At 37.0% G+C, this 23229-nt stretch overlaps 1 protein-coding gene across 9 annotated transcripts in view; it reads right to left on the bottom strand.

Annotated features, from left to right (window-relative positions):
- Positions 1-23229, bottom strand: part of RGS7 (regulator of G protein signaling 7) — a 650352-nt gene that overhangs the window by 172602 nt on the left and 454521 nt on the right. The gene's annotated exons all lie outside the window — the stretch shown is intronic.

Genomic DNA, 23229 nt, shown 5'->3' with positions numbered 1-23229 from the left:
CCTTGTCCTAGGGAGGCACCACACTTTCATGGGCTACAATTCTAGGAATCCCACCAGATCCTTACGATGAAGACTCAAAAAAGACCTCTCATGGCTCTCAAAGGAGGAGAGAAAGAATATAGTCATTGTGAAATATGCTCAGAGCTTTTACCATAATACAGGACTATACTGTAGGGGAAAAGACTTTTCCAGACCTAACCCCATTAGGTCTGGAAAAGGGCATTTTTCCCATGCCAGTCTTCTCTAGACTTCCTGTATCACCTAGCCAAAAGTGGGAAAAAAACAAACATAGTTGATAGGGAAGTACTTCAAGAAAACAGTTTAGGAAAGCTACAGCCAGGGAATAAAGATAGCGGTAAGGAGATGGAAGATCTATACAACTGGAGAGTATTTGTGAAGGTCACAGCTCCAAGAGACCGGTGTATTAACATACTGGGATTTAGTTGGAGATTATAGAATTCTCCCACTCCCCAATATGTCACCATCAGACCTGAAGGCTCCAGTATAATAACAGGACACTATATCTCAAAACTGCAATAAACAGATGCTCTCTGAGGGGAGTGCTTAGAGAAGCCCAAAGTCAAGAGGAGAGACAAAACCAAAAGCATTAGAGGAATTTGAAGCCTCTGTCATTGATCACTACAGCAAACATTAAACACAGCCCAACTACTCACTAGATTACTAAAAATTAGTACATTAAAGGCCTTAGTTCCCATTATAAGGAACAGGATGCCCAGCTTTCAATGAAATTACAAGGCATGCAAAAGGCAAGAAAAACTACAGTGTAAAGAGACAAAACAATCATCAGAACCAAATCAGATATGACACAGAAGTTGAAATTATAATACAGGACATTAAAAATAACTACGATTATTACAGTAAGGGCTCTAATGGAAAAAGTGGAAAACATGCAACAGTAGATGGGTAATGTAAGCAGAGAGATTCTAAGAATAAGTCAAAAACATTGTGACAGAAATGAAAAATACCTTACTAGACTCATTAGTAGACTTCACAAGACTGAGGAAAGCATCAGTGAGCTTGGAGATAGAAATCTACCAAACTGAAATTCAGAGAAAAACAGTTCTAATAAAAAAGAACAAAACAGATTATCCAAGAATTGTGAGACAATATAAAAAGGTTTAGTATATGTGTAATTAGAATACCAGGAGAAAAGAATACAGCAGAAGAAATATTGAAATAATAATGGTAGAGAACTTTGCAAAATTAATGACAGACACCAAATCTAAATCCAGGAAGCTCAGAGAACATTAAAAAGGATAAATACCAAATAATCTAAACCTCTGTTAGTAGGTTAGGCATATTTATTAAATTTAGGAGGTCAGTTGGGAGCTAGAAGGCATTAATAAAACTAAGGGTGCATGTTTGTAAAAAGGCGAGGCGATGGGAATTTGCCTATTGCAGAGGGACAAGACACTCTTCCCTCTTCAATAGCTGTTACTACACACCAGATCAAGTAGAAAGGTCCTAGAAGAGTAAGTAGTTCAGTAATTGTGTGATCCAGCCCCCAATATTATCTTATCTCCCAATACAGATATATCATTCCAGAAACGCTGATCTACTCACTCTCCTGAACTATAGGAAAAGAAATGTCTACAACTGCTACTTTTCTAAGCTGTAAGCAAGTGGTCAGACCTTGAATCATGTTAAAAGAAAGACAGAATTCCTGCCGGATTTCAGGATACTTACTAATGGCTTTATATTTTTTGAAAAATTCTCAGAAAACTAATCAAAGCATAACCTAAAGCAGCTAATTCACTTAATACAATATTATTTGAGGCCTAAAGATAAACTTCCAAACTATGTTGCCCTTTTATGATTTTTAATGAGACTCTCATTATGTCCTTGCTATGGCTTTGCTTGGGTTTTCCAGAGTGCTATAATATTTCAACCAGTAAATCATGTTTTATTTCTAACAGGAGCTACATTTGCTTATAAAACTCATTTTTCCATGCAATAAAAACAACTTCCTTAGGCTGTTTCAGAACATTTAGAATACCTTCCTGCAGTTTGATAAGATTTATCCTTGCCTTTACTTAGAGAAACATAGATTATATAAAACCTATGGATTGATAACCCCCAGATGTTTCATTTTCTGTTCTAAAACTAAACACTTTCTGTGCCATGCAGGGTAATGGGAACCTAGGGCTTTTTATTTCAAGAAAAACCTATGTCTAGAACTTGAGCCATAAATATGAAAATGCCCTCTATATAATGCTAAGTGAAATATGAAAGATAAAAAACAGTCTATTTTTTATGTTAATATTCTCTTTGTTAAAAATATTCAATTAAATAATATTTAAAAGCCTAATATGTAAGCCGGGCACAGTAAAGATGCCAGATATGGAGCAAAGAACAAAACAAACTCCTTCTACGTACAAAGTTCACAGTCCAGTGAATATTTGCCCTAGACTTTGGGAAATGTCCTGAAATCACACCATCATGTGACAATGGAAGGACGGTCCAGGCCTGTCAACAGGGGTGGTATTATGTCTATATGCCCTTGGAAGAGTCCAATCCTAAAAAATATCCTTAGAAAAGGTCAGTCTTCAGGTGTCCTTGGAAAAGTTCAATACTAGAGTTAGCTATGAGAATCCAGAAACTGGGGCTAAGAGTAGCTCCTCATTGACTAGGAGCTAAGTTTAGCCCAGATGCTGGGCCTGAGTATGCCTGGAAGATTGTCAGTGTTGGGGATGTTGGCCACTGTCACTAGACATGAAGAGGGCAATAGGGAATCAGCTTCTAAAGGACTCAAAGACAGATCTGGACTGTGAAGGGATGATAGTTACACTTTCTGATGTATTTTCCTTTTACTCTCCATGAGGCTCAAACAAATCTCGTGAAGAGTTAGAGTCTGGGAGGCGAAAGTGGAAGTCTGGGAAGAAGCACAGGTAGGAACGGTGCTCTTTGCTGGGGTCAAGCAATGGTGGCAAGGGATCATCATGCTGGAATACGGCAACCTTATAAGGGCAACTGAAGCTGTGGCAAGGATGTGGGCATCACAAACAGATGAGGGCAAAGGGACGTGAGATACTGGCTCCGGAGTGGCCCAGGAAAACTACCAGATGTGGAGAGGGGAAGACACTGAGTGAGACAAATTCCATTAAAAAAGCCAGAAAGAGTTCAGGCCTTCAAAGAAGACTGAAAAAATGTGCCAGAATTTTAGTGGTGGTGATCTGACTGCTTTTTATGAGAACTTTTCATTCTCCTCTTTATATTTTTCCATATTTCCCAAATTACCTATGGTGGATGTATACTGCTTTTTAATAATTCAAAATGTTTTAAGAAAAATGTGCACATTATAGGGTACAACATGTGATAGCTGACATCTATCTCCCCAAAAGACATACTGAACCACCTACCAAGCAGAAGACACACTTGAGGAAATATCCAAGGAAAACCTGGCAGGTCATTTAATGAAAGCCAAGGTTTCACAGGGTTAAAAAGCCAGAAACAGATTAAAGAAGTGGTATGTTTATCAGTGCTTAAACAGTTGCTCGCAATTACCCAAACCACAGATATTTTCATGGACAAACCTCAGCAAAGGAAGAATCAAAGGGCAGGTTTACTGAAATAGACAAGTAACTCTCCAGAGTCTGAAATCCTGACACTCCCTTTTGGCCATTCAATAGAATCAAAGTGCTAGTGACACCTGGAAGATTTCCTTCCAAAAATTTAGATTAAATCAAAAGAGCAGTTATTTATAGAACAATGACACAAACCACATTCTGAGTGTGTGCCTCAGGTGAAATGTAGTTAATCAGAATTCTACACTATGTACTCTATTGGGCCTCAGTGCCCAAGTATTAGGAAGGAGGAATTCTGGATAATTCAAGAAGCTTAATCACTTAAATTTTAATAAGCAAAAATTTAAAAAGCATTTTAGTTTTATTACACATAAGACTTTCTCATTTATAGGGAAATTTTCAAAATTTAAAAATCATATTATATGTTAAATTGAATTTTTCAGACTCATTATTTTAAAAAGGGTAATCTTTTTACTGTGAAAGCAGTAATCTTTATGTATGGTTTGTGACCAAATGGTAGTGAACAGACTGGTATATTCAAGCCATGGTAGGATCATATTTAGGTTACAAAGCTTCTATCAGCACTCATCACATTTTCTGTACCACTGTAGCTAGCATTTCCTATCATTCTTAGTTGTAATGAAAGGAAAAGCTTCACAAGTATGACATGGAAATAGAGCAAGTAGCATTACCCTCAGAGTAGCATCCCCCTCAGAGGGGGAAAAAACCTAACTCATTTTTCAGCTAGGAGATTAAAAAATACTATGTTATATTTAATAAAAGATAAAGGGGCCTGACTTTTTAGACAGCTCTTACACAACTCTGTCTATGGCTCACTCTGGATAACAGATATAATCACTTACATTTCCCTTCCTTTTTTGAGTAGCCTACCTTGATGAATAGGTATATTTTCAATGATATGCTCTAAATAGCCCTAAATAGCTTTACCAATCCTTTCTATTTTTCCTTCCTTCTTTCTAATTGTTTTCTATCTTTCCTTACTTCTTCCTACTTTCCTTTCTTTTTTAAAGGTTGTATTGGGTTGGCCAAAAACTTCCTTTGGTTTTTAAGTAAAAATAAAAGACATTTTTTCATTTTACTAAGAACTGTATTGAACAACATATTCACCGTTTTGTTCCACTACCTTCTGCCATTTTTCAGGCAACGTCATAATTCCATCTTTCCAAAACTTTTTATCTTTTTGAGCAAAGAACTATTCCAAGTTCATTTTACAGTCTTCCAGGGAACTGAAACTTTTTCGATTAAGAGAATTTTGTAAAGACCAAAATAAACAGAAATTCAAAGGCACAATGTATGGTGAATACAGTGGATGAATCAGAACTTCCCAGCCAAGCTGTAACAGTTTTTGCCTGGTCATCAAAGAAACGTGCGGTCTTGCATTATCCTGATGGAAGATTGCGTGCTTTCTGTTGACTAATTCCAGGTGCTTTTCGCCTAGCACTACTTTCAGTTGGTCTAATTGGAAGCAGTACTAATTGGAATTAATTGTTTGCTTTCCCAGAAGGAGCTCATAGTAGAGGACTCCCTTCCAATCCCATCAAATACACAACATCACCTTCTTTGAATGAAGACCAGCCTTTGGTGTGGTTGGTGGTGGTTCATTTCACATGCCCCATGATCTCTTCCATTCCACGTTATTATACAGTATCCACTTTTCATTGCTCATCATAATTTGTTATGCAGAATATTTTTGTTACAGTTAAATAGAGAATCACGTATGGAAATATGGTCAAGAAGGTTTTTTTTGTTTAATTTATGTGGAACCCAAACATCAAAGCCATTAACATAAGCAAGCTGATGCAGATGATTTTCAACTCTTGATTTGGATATTTTGAGTATTTCGGCTATCTCCCGTGTGGTATAACATTGATTGTTCTCAATGAATATCTCGATTTGATTGCTATCAAACTGGTCTACCCAACCGTGGAACATCGTCCAGTGAGAAATCTCCAGCATGAAACCTCGCAAACCACTTTTGACACATTCAGTCACAGCAGCTTCTCCATAAACTGCACAAATCTTTTTAGGTGTTTCAGCTGTGTTTTTACCTTTCTTGAAATAATAAAGCATAATATGCCCAAAATGTTGCTTTTTTTCTTCCATTTTCAATATTAAAATGGCTACACAAAAATTCAGCAATTTTGATGTTTTTTTAAAATGCACTCTGATATGACAGCTGTCACATACAATCTAACAAAATTGTTTCAAATGAAGTTGAAAACAACTAAGTGCTACTAGAGTCATCTTATGGAAAAAAACGAACAAACATTTTAGTCAACCCAATATGTGCCCTATTTCTTCTCCTAAACAAAAATATTCAAGTTGGCTTATAAAAGGAACATGTGTACCCAAAAAGGCTAATAAAAAAGAAAGTGAGGACCTAAAAAGAAGAAGACAGCAAACAGGCCAACGGCATAGCATGAAGATGATTGGAACAACATACACTACTCCCTGTGTACATATTGATAACTATGAAGCTCTGGCTGCAGTAGCAGGGACATGGGTTGGGAGCAGGTACTCAAAGATATGAGGCATTTATTATTGTTTTCATTAAGCATTATTTATAATAGAAAATGCACATTTGCAAGATGTATGCTCGGGTAATATCTATCATTCTGACTGAGGTCAAACTAATCAATCTTATTAGAGGTGTGTGTGATGGCTCCTGTCTATGATTTCTTCCATATGATCATCAGAGTTTAAAATTATGCCTTAGAAGCAAAGAATATTTTCCTATAATGGTTCATTAGCATTGAAACAATAAATAATAATGGGGTCACTTTTATTTATTTCATACGGACATAATTTGTGGACTGGACAATAAAATATGTATTTTTATAGGTTCAGAGTGTTTTAAATGCTTCTTTCCTTCCACTACCCAAATAAGACTATTGTTTGAAACAAGAGCATACAGAAAAGATATCTTTTTATTTGGCCTATAATACATATGAGTTGAAATATATAGGAAATAGTTTTAACAAAGGGCATGCCCAGGACGCAATAGGTAAATATAATACCAAATCCAAGAAAATAAATTACTTTATTCTAAAAGACACTATATAATTAGACCACCTGGTCAGGTGGATCTATGCATCTCTCACGGTTGCCAACTATTTAAGGAAAAGTAGGACCTAGGTCTGAAATAATCACACAAAAAGGAGCATACACACAGAGACTGGGAGACAAGTTCTTATGTATTTAAGTAGGTTTCTGTAAGATTTGGGCCATTCATAATTTTCTCTCAGTTGATTCTCCAATTGTAGAATAACTAAGTCTGCATGGCTACTTCATGATATTTTTGTGGTATTCAAAGGAAATGATCTATTTAAAGATTATATGGAAAAAACATTAAGTGCTTTGCAAGTAAACATTATCAAGGATAACAGAGAAATTCTATACTTTCTCAGTTCTGATACATACTGATTTCACTGGCAAGCTAACCAAATCCATGGAATACTAAGGCCATTTGTAACAGAGTTTTATTATATTTAGCAAAATTTAGATCACTTTCTGTAGAGGACCTTTGGCAGGATTTAGAAGCAGATGACAGACTCTGTATAATGGTGAACATAATAGGTTGATTCAATTAATTCAGTGACAAAATAGTCAATTCAGTTTGATAACATGTAAGCAAAACATCCAGTTGAATTTCAATTTTGTCTGAATCTCGGTTTTCACAGTTTTTTTGTTTTTTGTTTTTTAACAACGGATGATACTTCTAAAGGAAGAAATTTAAGTTTTTATCCTGGATAAATCTATATTTATCCTTAATCTTATTCTTCTCTCTGCAGTTTAAACCATTTCTTTTACATTGTGTTTGGTGTATATAAAGAAAAGTTCATTTGAAATTTCTTGCTCCTCACTTCTCATATATTTCGGAGATCACAAACTAAGTCAGTAGTTACCATAAACTTGATATCACTTCAGTAGATTCCCACTGTAAAAAAAATCAAGTGATAATTGAGAACTGATTGATCTTGGCACTTCAGTCAATGACTGGAGGGGATGTATGTTCTCTGCTATTATATTGTGTAGATTTGACTGAAGCAATAAGACCAATATGTAAAATAAAAGATAAAAGATAATAAAATTGAGCAACAAATTGAATGCAATCAAATCAAAATATGCTTAGAAAATATTCATGGTAAAGAGAAGCCAATGGGAGCTGAATAATGAAGAGAAGGCTTCCCAGAATAGGTTGTGTTTGAAGGCTAAAACAAAAATTGCACTTTTTTTTAAGCTCTTTATTGGAATATAGTTGCTTTACACTGTTGTGCCAGTTTTTGAGGTACACCAAAGTGAATCAGCTGTATTTATACATATATGCCCATATCCCCTCCCTCCCGTGACACCCTCCCACCCTCCCTAGTCTGGCCCTCTTAAGTCATCACCAATCATCGAGTATATCAATCCCTATGTTATGCAGCAACTTCCCACTAGCTATTTTACATTTGGTACTGTATATATGTCAAAGCTACTCTCTCATTTTATTCCATCTTCCCCTTTGCTCCCTTCCACCCCGTGTCCTCAAGTCCATTCTCGACATCTGCATCTTTATTCTTGGCCTGTCACTAGGTTCATAAGTACCATTTTTTTAGATTCCATACACATGGGTTAGCATACGGTACTTGTTTTTCTTTTTCTGGCTTACTTCGCTCTGTTGCATACATTTTTAAAGTATTCAGTTTAGTTAAATGTGCTTGCAAATGTTCAGAGTTTTAAAAGAATCTGGCCTATTTAAAAATAAAAATCACGATTTTGGCACACTTGCATGTTGACTCATTTGAGCTTCATAAAACATTGTACTAAAATCATCTCATTGAAGAAGAAAAAAAAAAAAAAAAACAGAGAAATTAAGTAACCTACCCAGCGCCCCATAGAGAGTAGGTATGGATAGAAACTCAAGCTCAAGCATGTCTGCAAAGCCCAAGGCCCATCTTCAATTCCAGGATACCTCTCAAGGAACACTGGGATCTCAAGAAGCATGGGCTGATAGAGAGAAGGAGAAAGGTAGAGCAAGCAGAGTGCTGCTCAGGGAACATAGAAATATTTAATGTTTTTTGATATCCACAGATCATAGTAAGACTCATGTCAAATCCTAGCTACTCACTAGTCTGAGGTACTACTCACCTTGGTCAGTATCACTTTAAGAGTTTTGTAAGAGTGACCCTTCCAATGAGAGGCAGCAAGGATCACAAATAAGTTGGGTGATATCGAGAAGTTATTGATGTCTAGCAATCACTTTGTAAAGGATGTAAACTTTACTGAAGCTTTGTCTTTTGATAAATTCACTCAAAATCACATCTATAATTAGTATGATACGATATTGGACATAAAGTCTATTTACTAAGAAAAAATGAATGGGTTCTGGAGGATGAATTTTGCAACTCCAAGTCAAAAGCTAGTAGGACATACCACAGGAGGGCAGATCTGAAAGGCAGAAGAAATATAGATGTGGAAGATTTTTGTAGTGATTGCCCCAATTTGCTTGTACCCTTCTGCATCCATGTTTTTAGATAGTACCTTCCTACAACTAACTCTGTTCTTGCCCACGACACTTGCCTTGGCAAGTGAAACAGTAGAAAACATGACACTAGTAGAAGCTTGTGTTGTGCTTGGAACCCTGAAAACACCAGTGCTAACAGGCTGAAGGATGAGAGAATGAGGTGCATCTGGCTGAGAGCCTACCAAGTAGCAAATATGCCAAAAATCCTGGATCATCCACCCACCAGCTGGCTACCGTCCATCAGAAAGTCCAGCAGGGATCAACCAAGTCAACTCTGGCCAGAAGAGGTGACCAGCCAATCCACAGAATCATGAGCTAAAATAAAATAGCTGTTTATTCTAAGCCACTAAATTTTGGGGTGGTTTGTTATATAGCAAAAGCTAATTGATATGATATAATTCTATTTCAAACAATGGGGGGGGGGAAGCAAAAGGTTAATGCCTTTATCTAAGGGCAGAGACCACCTGTTTCTTTTCCTAAATAGAGGCCTGGCGACCAGAAGGATCATGCTGCAAGGACTGTATGGTTTGTTCAGGCAGAAAAGACCTCGGACAACTCAAACAACCCATACTTCAGTATGGCAAGAGAGCAGTGGAATTATTCTCATGCAACCGGCAGCAAAACAGAAAAATGTCACAGGGTCTTAGGAAGCACAATACACTTTCCCAGTTTGAGGCAGATCACTTTTTATGATCCCAAACTGAGACTGGTAAAGCAAATATTGTAAAAAAAAAGAAAAAAAAAAAAAAAAAGGAAGAGACCTTGTCAATGGGAAAAAGAAACAACATGCAAGCAACTGAGTGAAACACCAACTGAAGACTATGGCAGTGTGCAAAATGCTTTCCAGTGGATGCCAGTGAGAACAGATGTTCACCAAGGGCTAATTTCTTCCTCTCACACTCCTGCCCTATCAATTTATCTTTCTATGAAACCAAAATACCATTTTATTTAGTCTATCAGCTAAGCTCTAACTCTAAGGCTAATACAATTCATTCTGTGCTTTGCATGTGCATATATATTCTATGTTCTTAGAAATATAGTTGAGAAGTATTAATAAAATCATTAACTTCCAGCACCACAGCAACATAAGCAAAGTTTACAACCATCAACTTAGCAACAAAAAGTTACACAAATAGAAACTTGCATTAGCATTAAAAATTAGGGAAGAGTGACAAAACATATGCCTTAAAATCTAAGAATATAGTATATATTGGACCAGATTGCAACACCCTCCTAAGAAAGCACCACAGCACTGAGAAGACAAATAAAACTAATAAAACCCCAAAATCTGCATGGGAAGGGCAGAACACAGAAGAGAACAGAGCACACTATTTTGGATCCTGTTCATTCAAGTAGATAAATAGCATCCAAAAGCAGCCGAAGTAGCGCTGTAATAGCAGTAAAGCTTGTGGACAGTTTTTCTCTACCGCAGTGGAGAATAAATAACACAGAAATCTGGCAAGGCCACAGCTTGCAGGCAGCTGGGCAACTGACAAACAGAATATAGGGAGAGGATGCAGCCCAGTGAAATGGGTTCATCACACTCAGAGATGGTTATAATTTCATGATGAAGTCCTGATATAAGGATTTCCACAGTTCTGGTTCCTTCCCCACATGAATCAGTCTGTCAAAAGAAAGCTAACCTATTAAGGCAAGTTAATATTATCAGCACTGAAGCTCCAGCTGAAAAAAAGGGAAACTATGGCATTGAGTTTTCTAACAATTCATCCACCCTATCAATAACTAAACGTCAGTCCTTTGCAGAATACTTTATGTTTGAGGAGAATAAATGGGAAAAGAATTCAAAAAACAAACCGAAAAACATTTCTAAGACATAAAATGACAAGAAGTAAAATTATGAAAGTATTTCCTATGTGCAATTATAACATAAAAAGTGAATGACACTGATGTAATACAAGAAGAGATAAAAGATAACGTATAAGACACACTGTGATTAGAAGGGAACCTGCAAAAGGGCAGGTATAAATAAATAAAGAACTGGAGAAAATAAGAAAAATAATGAAAAATTAAGGTAATGTAATATATTTATTTTCTACTAGCAGCAATAAAGAGCTGAATTGCCAGTGAAGATAATTAAAAGAAATGCTGTAATGTACAAACTAGAGAAGAAAGGGAAATAATGAAAAAAAATTGCAGTATAGAAAATAATGAAAAAAAATTGCAGTATAGAATGGAGTGAAACATACCAGTAAATGTTTCAAAAGAATAAACCAGAACAAATAGACAGGAAAATAATTAGATATAACAATGAATACAAAACTATAATTGTTAATATCTTCTGAGCAACTATAATAGATGCAGTATTAACTGCTTTATATACATACATATTTCAATTCTCAGAAAAGCACAAAATAGTAGTCACATTTTAAAGATGAAAAAAATGAAGCTTAAATAATAGAAAAGTAAAACAAATCATCTTAAGAGAACCTAAATCAACTTAAATGATTCAGCACATAATATAAATACACTAAAAAAATGAAAAGTACAAATCACTAGCAACTGTGTAGTTATATTATGAATTTCAAAGAGAGGGAAGACATTACAGTAAGAATACTGATGGAAAAAAATAGCATACTGAATGCATAAGAGCATTGAATTAATATCTACGGTGTTTTAAAAATGAAACTTTACCTCATGTACTCTATATCTAGCCAAGTTGTCAACATACACACAGGCAACAAAAGGTATTGTCAGTACATAAGGGCTTAGGTACTCAATAACAACCACATATAATCCTGAAAAACTTCTGGAAGAAGTATTCTAGCTTTAAAATAAATTACAAATACAAAATATTAACAAAAGTAAAATTTAGTAATGTAGTGATATATGCAATTAGCATATATAAATTAATAATTTTCATATGTACAAACAATAATCAGTTAGTAAATATAATGGAAGGGAGAACCCACATATAATAGTTACAAAAAATAACTAGGAATATGCCTAACAAGAAACATTCAGAGAAAGGTGGGTTCTAGATGGCAGTGTTGAAGATCCTGAACTCACATTCTCCCATGGATACAACAAAACTACAACTGCATATGAAATAATTCTTTGGAAAAAGAACCTGAAAACTGAATGAACAGAACCTCCTCAACAAAAGGTAAAAGGAGAGCTTCAAGACAGGAAGAAGAGGCAGAGATACTGGCTTGTCAAGGAAAACCCATACCCTAGCCACAGCAATCCACAATTAGGAGGGATCACAAAGGTAAGGAATTTCTCCCTGAGGAGCAAGGGATTCAACCTACACATTAGGCACCCTAACCCCTTGATCCTGCATAGAAGAGACAAGCTCCCCAAACACTTAGCTTTGCAAATCAATGGGGAATATGCCTAGGAAAACTACAGAACTTCAGGGGACATAAAATCTGCTCTTTTAAGATGTTTACATCTTGTGTACAAACTCATTCAACCCAAAACCAGAACAAAAAGGACAAAACGAAAAGTATACCGGGAGACTGGCCAAGACAGCAGAGTAGAAAGACCCTGAGCTCACCTCCTCTCATGATCACACCAAAATCGCAACTATCTGCAGACCAACCATCAATGAAGGCTGGAACCTATCAGAAAAAATCTTCTACAACTAAAGACATAAAGAAGGAACCACAACCAGATGGGTAGCAGGCATGGAGTCACAATATAATCAAATACCATACCTTCTGGGGTGGGAGATCCACAAACTGGAGAATAATTATATTGCAAATGTTCTCCCACAGCAGTGAGAGTTCTAAGCCTCATATGAGACTCCCCAGCCTGGGGTTCCAGAACCAGGAAGAAGAGACCACACAGTATTTGGCTCTGAAGGCCAGCAGGGCTTAATTACAGGAATCCCATATGACTAGGGGAAATAGAGTCTTCACTCTTAAAGGGAGCACACAAAATCCCATCCACACTGAGACCAAGGGCAAAAGCAGTAATTTGATAGGAGCCTAGGCCAGACATACCTTCTGGTCTTGGAGAGTCTCTTGGAGAGGTGGGGAATCTGGGAATATAGACACTAGTGGCAGGCATATTGGGGAATATTCAAACATGTGAACACTGCTGCTAGTGGCTGCCATCTTGGGTCATTAGCACCAAGACCTGGCCCCATCCAAACCCTGTAGTCTCCAATGATGGGATGCCTCAGTCCAAACAACTAACCTGGTCTGAACCCATCAGCAGACAAGCTGCCTAAAGACTGCCTGAGCCCACAGTCACCTCTAGACATGCCTCTAGACACAGCCCTGCCCACCAGAGGGCCAAGACCCACCTCCACAGAACAGTGAGTAGGCACCAGCCCTGCCCACCAGGGAGATACCAGAAGCAGGAAAATGATGATTCCACAGCCTGTGGACTGAGACCACCAACAGCAAGCCAGATCCTACAATGTGGCCAGCTGGGCCCTGGGCCTGCCCCACTAGTAGGACAACCCAACTTTCAGGACACCTTGCACCAAATACTGAACTGTGTCAAGAACCAGCTTCCCCTCACCAACAATCTAAAAGAAGCTCCGGGATCCCTGGAACATGCAGCCAGACTGCCAGTATTCCCACGCTAACCCCAGGACCTGGCTTCACATGCCAGTGGGTGGGCAACAGACCCTTCACAACCCAGACTCCACCCACCAATGAGCCAGCACTAGCCCTGGGGTGCCTTAAGGTTTTGCAACCATCTGCCTCATGACCAGGCCCCACTAGACAGCAGCCAGAAGCATCCACACAAGGCAGGGCCTTCCAACCAACTGGACTAGGGGCCAGTCAAGCCTACCAGACTACTTATATAGTCAGTCCACTACAACAGAAGAACCCATGTAGCCCTCTTAGGGGGAAGCCCTAGAGCATATAGCTGGTGTGACAAGAGGGAAATGCACTGATGGGACACATAGGATGTCTCCTAGAGGAAGCCACTTCTCCAAGGTTGAGAAATGGAAATAACCTAAAATATACATAAAAATACAAATAGGGACTTAGACAAAATGAGGCAGCAGAAGAATATGCTCCAGATGAAGCAACAAGAGAAAACCCCAGAAGAACTAAGTGAAGTGAAGATAGGTAATCTGTCTGAGAAAGAGTTCAGAGTAATGATCTTATAGATGATCAAAGAACTCAGGAGGAGAATGGATGCACAGAGCAAGGAATCAGAATTTTTAACAAAGAGGTATAAAATTTAAAGAACAGCCAAACAGAGATCAAGAATACAATAACTGAAATGAAAAATAAACTAGAAGGAATTAATAGTAGACTAAATGATTCAGAAGTACACACCAGTGAGCTGGAAAACAGAGTAGTGGAAATCACTGCCACTGAACGGAAAAAAAAGAGTTAAGAATGAAAACAAATGAAGACAGTTTAAGAGAACTCTGGGACAACATCAAGCACACTTATATTCACATTATAGGGGTTCCAGAAGGAGAAGAGAGAGAGGGCAATAGAAAACATTTAAGTGATAATAGCTGAAAACCTCCCTAACATGGGAAAGGAAACAGTCACCCAAGTCCAGGAAGTGCAGAGTCCCATACAGAATTAATCCAAAAAGGAACACAAGAGGACATATTTCAATCAAAATGATAAAAATTAAAGATAAAGAGAGAATATTAAAAGTAACAAGAGAAAAGCAACAAATAACATAATGGGGAACTCACATAAAGCTGCCTTCTGATTTTTCAGAAGAAACTCTGCAGGCCAGGAGGGAGTGGCATGATATATTTAACATAATGAAAGGAAAAAATCCTATAACCAAGAATACTCTACCCAGCAAGGCTCTCATTCAGATTTGATGGAGAAATCAAAGCATTACAAACAAGCAGAAGCTAAAGAATTCAGCACCACCAAACTGGCTTTACAACAAATGTTAAAGGAACTTTTCCAGGTGAAAAAGAAAAGGCCACAACTAGAAACAATAAAATTACAAAATGAAAAAGCTCACTGACAAAAGCGAACAGGAAAAGTAATGTCATCCAGAAACAAAACTAGTAGGGAGGTTTAAAAGATGTAAATAATCTTATAATACAGTAAAATAATCTGTAACCACAATAAACAGTTAAGGGATACACAGAACAATTAGAGGTAAAATATTATATCAAAGATAGTAATTATGAGGGGAAAAGAGTACAAATGCAGGCTTTTTAAAATGCATTTGAAATTAAGTGATCAGCAACTTAAAATAATCATTCATATATAGAATATAGTATATAAGTATGTGTGTGTGTGTGTGTATATATATATACATATATATAGAGAGAGGGAGGGACAGACAGACAGACATACTGGTATACAAAAACCTCACAATAACTGCAAATCAAAAATCTATAACAGATATACACATAGAAAAGAAAAACAAACCCAAACATAATGCTAACATAGTTATTACAAGAAAAACAAAATAAACAAACAAAACAAACAAAAACAACGAAGGGGAATACAAATAATTACCAAAAAGGTAAATGAAATAAATGCTCCAACCAAAAGACATAGAGTGGCTGAATGAATACAACAACAACAAAAAGACCCATATATATGCTGCCTACAAGAGACTCACTTCAGAACCAGAGATAAATGCAGACTGAAAGTGAGGATATGGAAAAAGGAATTCCATGCAAGTGGAAATCCTAAGAAAGCCAGAGTAGCAATACTTATTTTGAACAAAGCAGACTTTAAATTAAAGACTATTACAGGAGATAAAGAAGGACACTATATAATAAGCAAGTGATCAATTTAAGAAGGCAATATAAAAATTGTAAATATATATGCACCCAACACAGAGGCAATTCAATAAGTAAGGCAAAAATTCACAGGCATAAAAGGAGAAATCAACAGTAAAACTTATTGTTTTAGGGAACTTTAACAACCCACTTACAACAATGGACAGAAAAATCCAGACAGAAAATCAATAAGGAAACACAGGCCATAAATGACACATTAGACCAAATGGACTTAATCTTAATTGCTAGAGAGATTTCCACCCCAAAGCAGAGAATACACATTGTTTTCAAGTGCATATGGAACATTCTCCAGGGTAGATGACATGCTAGGCCAAAAAACAAGCCTTGGAAAATTTAAAACTGAAATCATATCAAGCACATTTTCTGATCAAAATGCTATGAGATTAGAAATCAACTACAAGGACAAAATGGCAGAAAACACAAACACATGGAGGGTAAACAATACGCCACTGACCAACTAACGAATCACTAAAGAAAACAAAGAGGAAATCAAAAAATACCTAGAGACAAATGGAAACAAAAACATGATGATCCAAAACCTATGGGATGCAGCAAAGGCAGTTCTATGAGGGAATTTTAGATCAATACAATATTACCTCAGGGAACAAGAAAAATCTCAAATAAATAATCTAACCTTACACCTAGAGCAAGTGGAGAAAAGAGAACAAACAAAACCCAAAGTTAGTGCAAGGAAAGAAATCACAAAGGTCAGAGCAGAAATAAATGAAATGGAGACAAAACAATAGATGAGATCAATGAAACTAAAAGCTGGTTCTTTAAAAAAATAAACAAAATCGATCATCCTTTAGGCATATTCATTAAGAAAAAAATGAAAGAGGATGCAAATCAATAAAATCAGAAGTAAAAAAGAAGTTACAAGTGGCACCACAGAAATACAAAGGATCATGAGACTACTATAAGCAGCTATATGCCAATCAACTGGACAACCTAGAAGAAATGGGAAAACTCTTAAAAAGGAACAATTTCTCAAAAGTGAACTAGGAAGAAATAGAAAATATTAACAGACCAATTATCATTACTAAAATAGAATCAGTAATTTAAAAACACCCAACAAACAAAAGCTCAGGACCAAACTATTCCAAAAAGTTGCAGAGAAGGGAACACTTTCAAACTTATTCTATGAAGGCACCATCACCCTGATAGCAAAACCAGACAAAGATATCACAAAAAAGGAAAATTACAGGCCAATATCACTGAGCAACATAGATTCAAAAATCCTCAACAAAATACTAGCAAACTGAATCCAACAATACATTAAAAGGGTCATACAACATGATCAAGTGGGATTTATACCAAAGATGTAAGGATTTTTCAGTATCTGCAAATCAATCAATGAGATATATTGTGTTAAAAAATTGAAGAATAAAAACCATATGATCATCTATAGATGAAGAAAAAGCTTTTGAAAAATTCAACAGCATTTATGATAAAAACTCTCCAGGAAGTAGGCATAGAGGATTCCCTGCCTCAACATAATAAAGGCCATATATGACAACTCACAGCTAACATCATACTCAATGGTGAAAAGCTGAAAGCATTTCTTCTAAGGTCAGGTACAAGACAAGGATGCCCCCCTCCCACCACTTTTATTCCATATACTTTTGGAAGTTCTAGCCATAGCAATCAGAGACAAAAAGAAATAAAAGGAATCCAAATTTGAAAGGAGGAACTAAAACTGTCACTGTTTGCAGATGACATGGTACTATACATTGAAAAGCCTAAAGACGCCACCAGAAAACTACTAGAGCTCATTAATGATAAAGTTGCAGGATACAAACTCAGTATATAGAAATCTGTTGCATTTCTATACACCAATAATGAAATATGAGAAAGAGAAATTATGGAAACCATCCCATTTATCACCACACCAAAAAGATTAAAATGCCTAGAAATAAACCTACCTAAGGAAGAAAAAGACTTTTACTCTGAAAACTAGGAAACACTGATGAAAGAAACTGAAGATAACACAAACAAATGGAAAGGTATATGGTGGTGTTCTTGGAGTAGAAGAAACAATATTGTTAAAATGACCACACTACCCAAGGCAATCGACAAATTCAAGGCAATCCCTCTCAAGTTACCAATGGCATTTTTCCCAGAACTAAACAAATAATTTTAAAATTTGTATGGAAACACAAAAGACCTCAAATAGCCAAACAATCTACAGAAAGCAGAATGGAAATGGAGGAATCATGTTGCCTGACTTCAGAATCTAGTATAAAGCTATAGTAATCAAAAGAGTATGGCACTAACACAAAAACAGACACACAGATCAATGGAACATGCTAGAAAGCCCAGGAATACACCCATACAGCTATGGTTAATTAATCTATGAAAAAGGAGGCAAGAACATACGATGGAGAAAAGACAGTCTCTTCAATAAATGTTGCTTGGAAAACTGGACAGCTACATGTAAAAGAATGATGTTAGAACATTATCTAACACCATACTCAAAAATAAACTCAAAATGGATTAAAGACCTAAATTTAAGACCAGATACTATAAAACTCCTGGAGGAAAACATAGACAGAGCACTCTTTGACATAAAGCAGCAATCGTTTTTTTGGATCCATCTCCTCTAGTAATGGAAATAAAAGTAAAAATAAACAAACAGGGCCTAATTAAATTTAAAAGCTTTTGCACAGCAAAGGAAACCATAAACAAAATGAAAAGGCAACCTATGGATTGGGAGAAAATATTTGCAAATGATGCAACTGACAAGGGATTAATTTCCAAAATATAAAAATAACCCACATAGCTCAATATTTAAAAAATGAACAATCCAATCAAAAAATAGTCAGAAGACCTAAGTAGACATTTCTCCAATGAAGACATACAGATGGCCAGCAGGCACATGAAAAGATGCTCAACATCCCTAATTATTATAAAAATGCAAATCAAAACTACAGTGATGGTCAAACCACAGTGATCAAAACTACCTCACACCAGTCAGAATGGCCAACATCAAAAAGTCTACAAATCGGGCTTCCTAGGTGGCGCAGTGGTTAAGAATCCGCCTGCCAATGCAGAGGTCACGGGTTCGATCCCAGCTCCAGGAAGATCCCACATGCTGCGGAGCAACTAAGCCCGTGTGCCCAAAAAAAAAAAAAAAAAAGTCTACAAATGCTGGAGGGGGGTTGGAGATAAGGGAATCTTCCTACACTGTTTGCAGGAATATAAACTGGTGCAGCCACTATGGAGAACAGTATGGAGATTCCATAAAAAAACTAAAAATAGAGTTACCATATGATCCAGCAGTCTCACTCCTGTGCATACATCCAGAAAAGGTGAAAATTCTAATTTGAAAAGATAACAAACACTCCAGTGTTCATAGCAGATCTATTTACAATAGCCAAGACATGGAGTAACCTAGGTGTCCATGGACAGATGAATGGATAAAGAAGAGGCGCTATTTATTCAACAGGATATTAATCAGCTATAAAAATGGATGGAGTAGTGTCATTTGCAGTAACTTGGATGGACCTAGAGATTATCATACTAAGTCAGACAGAAAAAGACAAATACCATAGGATATCACTTATACATGGAATCTAAAAAAATGATACAAATAAACTTATTTATAAAACAGAAATATACTCACAGACATAGAAAATAAGTTAATGGTTACTAAAGGGGAAAGGCAGGGGGAGGACAGGATAAATTAGGTGTTTGGGATTAACAGATGCACACTACTATATATAAAATTGATAAACAGCAGGGACCTATTGTATAGCATAGGGAACTATATTCAATACCTTGTAATAATCTATAACAAAAATGAATCTTCAAAAGAATATATCTGGATCCATCTCCTCTAGTAATGGAAATAAAAGCAAAATTAAACAAACAGGGCCTATATATGTATGTACATATATAACTGAATCATTTTGCTGTGTACCTGAAACTAACTCAACATTGTAAATCAACTATGCTTCAATTAAAAAAAACAGTACATGGATCATAGGTATAGGAGACCCACTTACTAACCTTTTTTTTAAGTTCATTCATTTATTTATTTATTGGCTGCATTGGGTCTTTATTGCTGTACACGGGCTTTCTCAAGTTGCAGTGAGCAGGGGCTACTCTTCACTGCAGTGTGCAGGCTTCTCATTGCAGTGACTTCTCTTGTGGAGCATGGGCTCTAGGTGCATGGGCTTTAGTAGTTGTGGCATATGGGCTAAGTAGTTGTGGATTGCAGGCTCTAGAGCACAGGCTCAGTAGTTGTGGCACACAGGCTTAGTTGCTCCACAGCACATGAGGATTTTGCCAGACCGGAGATTGATCCCACGTGCCCTGCATTGGCAGGCAGATTCTTAAACACTGCACCATCAGGGAAGTCCCCCACTTTCCGAAGCATCTGCCAGAGAGACAGGAACCAGGTGGAATACTCCCTGGAAGTAAATCACTGATGGGAGCCATTTATGTGATCACAGGTTACCTTGCTAATACTGGCACTGTAGGGTGTCATTTTGGAATTCTCCTTCTGTTAGCACCAGTATGTATGCCTCACTGAGAGCCCTGCTGGACTAGCAATAGCCCCACCTACCACTTCCTTTGGCAGCTGCTCCCAGCATATAACCTGGGAACCAGTATAATCCACCTGCCATAAGGCAGCCATTATTCCACCACAACAGTAGGGTGCATGCAACACACATAGGGGAGACCCCTTGAACTCCTGGATCTAGTGGCCAGGCAGAATTGTGCTTCTGAGTCCCAGGAGACATCACCTAAATACGGCCACTCCTTCAAGACTGGGAGAGACAGCTGATATACCTATTAAATAAAAACAAACAAAGAGAACTAGGCAAGATAAGGAGACAGAGGAATACATCCCAACTGAAAGAGCAAGATAAAACTTCAGAAGAAGAATTAAATGAAATGGAAATAAGCAATCTAGCTGATAAAGAGCTGAAAATAATGGCCATAAAGATGCTCACTGAACTTGGGAGCAGAATGAATAAACACAGTAAGACGTTCAACAGAGACAGAAAATACTAAAAAGTACCAAACAGAAGTTATAACTCAACTAAAAACACACTAGCTGGGTTTAACAGCAGACTGGATGATATAGAATAACGATTTGGTGAGCTGAAAGACAAAATAATGGAACTAATCAAGAGTAGAAAAATGAAAAATTAACTTTAAAAAGTGAAGAAATCTTTTTTGTTTGTTTGGTTTTGTTTTTTGGTTTCTTTTTTGTTTTTTGTTTGTTTGTTTTTAATTGTTTTTGAGGTACACCAAGGTCAATCATCTGTATTTATACACATATCCCCATATCCTCTCCCTTTCTTGACTCCCCCCAACCCTCCTGTTCCCAGTTCTGCAAGGCATCATCCAAAATCAAGCTGAACTCCCTTTGTTATACTGCAACTTCCCACTGGTTATCTATTTTACAGTTGGTAGCATATATATGCCTATGCTACTCTCTCACTTTGTCTCAGCTTCCCCTTCACCCCCTGCCCCCCCAAACCACGAGATCTCCAGTCCATTCTCTGCATCTGCATCCTTATTCTTGTCTTCTCACTGAGTTCATCAGTACCATTTTTAGATTCCGCGTATGTGAGTTAGCATACAATATTTGTCTTTCTCTTTCTGACTTACTTCACTATGTATGACACATTCTAGGTCTATCCATATCATTACATATAGCTCCATCTCATTCCTTTTTATAGCTGAGTAATATTCCATTGTATATATATGCCACATCTTCTTTATCAATTCATTTGTTGATGGGCATTTAGGTTGCTTCCATGTAAATAGTGCTGCAATAAACATTATGGTACACGTTTCTTTTGGGATTATGGTTTTCTTTGGGTATATGCCCAGGAGTGGGATTACTGGATCATATGGTAGTTCTATTTGTAGTTTTTTAAGGAACCTCCAAACTGTTTTCCATAGTGGCTGGACCAACTTACATTCCCACCAACAGTGCAGGAGAGTTCCCTTTTCTCCACACCCTCTCTGACATTTGTTGTTTCCAGATTTTGTGATGATGGCCATTCTTATCAGTGTGAGGTGATACCTTATTGCGGCTTCGATGTGCATTTCTCTGATGATTAGTGATGTTGAGCATCTTTCCATGTGTTTGTTGGCCATCTGTATGTCTTCTTTGGAGAAATGTCTATTTAGGTCTTTTGCCCATTTGTGGATTGGGTTATTTACTTTTTTGGTATGAAGCTGCATGAGCTGCTTGTATATTCTGGAGGTTAATCCTTTGTCCGTTGTTTCATAGGCAACTATTTTTTCCCACTCTGAGGGTTGTCTTCTTGCTTTGTTTATGGTTTCTTTCACTGTGCAAAAGCTTTTAAGTTTCATGAGGTCCCATTCATTTATTCTTGATTTTATTTCCATGATTCTAGGAGGTGGGTCCAAAAGGATCTTGCTTTGATGGATGTCATAGAGTGTTCTGCCTATGTTTTCCTCTAGGAGTTTTATAGTGTCTGGCCTTACATGTAGGTCTTTAATCCATTTGGAGTTTATTTTTGTGTATGGTGTTAGGAAGTGTTCTAATTTTATTCTTTTACATGTAGCTGTCCAATTTTCCCAGCACCCCTTATTGAAGAGGCTGTCTTTTTTCCATTGTATATTCATGCCTCCTTTGTCAAAGATAAGGTGCCCATATGTGTTTGGGCTTACCTCTGAGTTCTCTATTCTATTCCATTGATCTTCCTTTCTATTTTTGTGCCAGTACCATACTGTCTTGATCACTATGGCCTTGTAGTATAGTTTGAAGTCAGGAAGCCTGATTCCACCAACTCCATCTTTCCTTCTCAAGATTGCTTTGGCTATTTGGGGTCTTTTGCATTTCCATACAAATCGTAAGATTTCTTGCTCTAGTTCTGTGAAAAATGCCATTGGTAATTTGATCGGGATTACACTGAATCTGTAAATTGCTTTGGGTAGTACAGTCATTTTCACGATGTTGATTCTTCCAATCCAGAAACAAGGTATGTCCCTCCATCTGTTTGTGTCATCTTTGATTTCTTTCATCAGTGTCTTAAAGTTTTCTGCATACAGATCTTTTGCCTCCTTAGGCAGGTTTATTCCTAGGTATTTTATTCTTTTTGTTGCAATGGTGAATCGGAGAGTTTCCTTAATTTCTCTTTCTGCTCTTCTGTTGTTAGTGTATAGGAAAGCAAGAGATTTCTGTGCATTAATTTTGTATCCTGCTACTTTACTAAACTCACCAATTAGTGCTAGCAGTTTTCTGGTAGAGTCTTTAGGGCTTTCTATATATAATATCATGTCATCTGCAAAGAGTGACAATTTTACTTCTTCTTTTCCAATTTGGATTCCTTTTATTTCATTTTCTTCTCTGATGGCTGTGGCTAAAACTTCCAAAACTATGTTGAAGAATAATGGTGAGAGTAGACACCCTTGTCTTGTTCTTGTTCTTAGAGGGAATTCTTTCAGTT

Source organism: Hippopotamus amphibius, chromosome 3 (genome assembly GCF_030028045.1).
Source record: "Hippopotamus amphibius kiboko isolate mHipAmp2 chromosome 3, mHipAmp2.hap2, whole genome shotgun sequence".
Taxonomy (NCBI): Eukaryota; Metazoa; Chordata; class Mammalia; order Artiodactyla; family Hippopotamidae; genus Hippopotamus; species Hippopotamus amphibius.
Note: the sequence above shows the minus strand (reverse complement) of the source record. Positions and strands in the feature narration are given on the sequence as shown.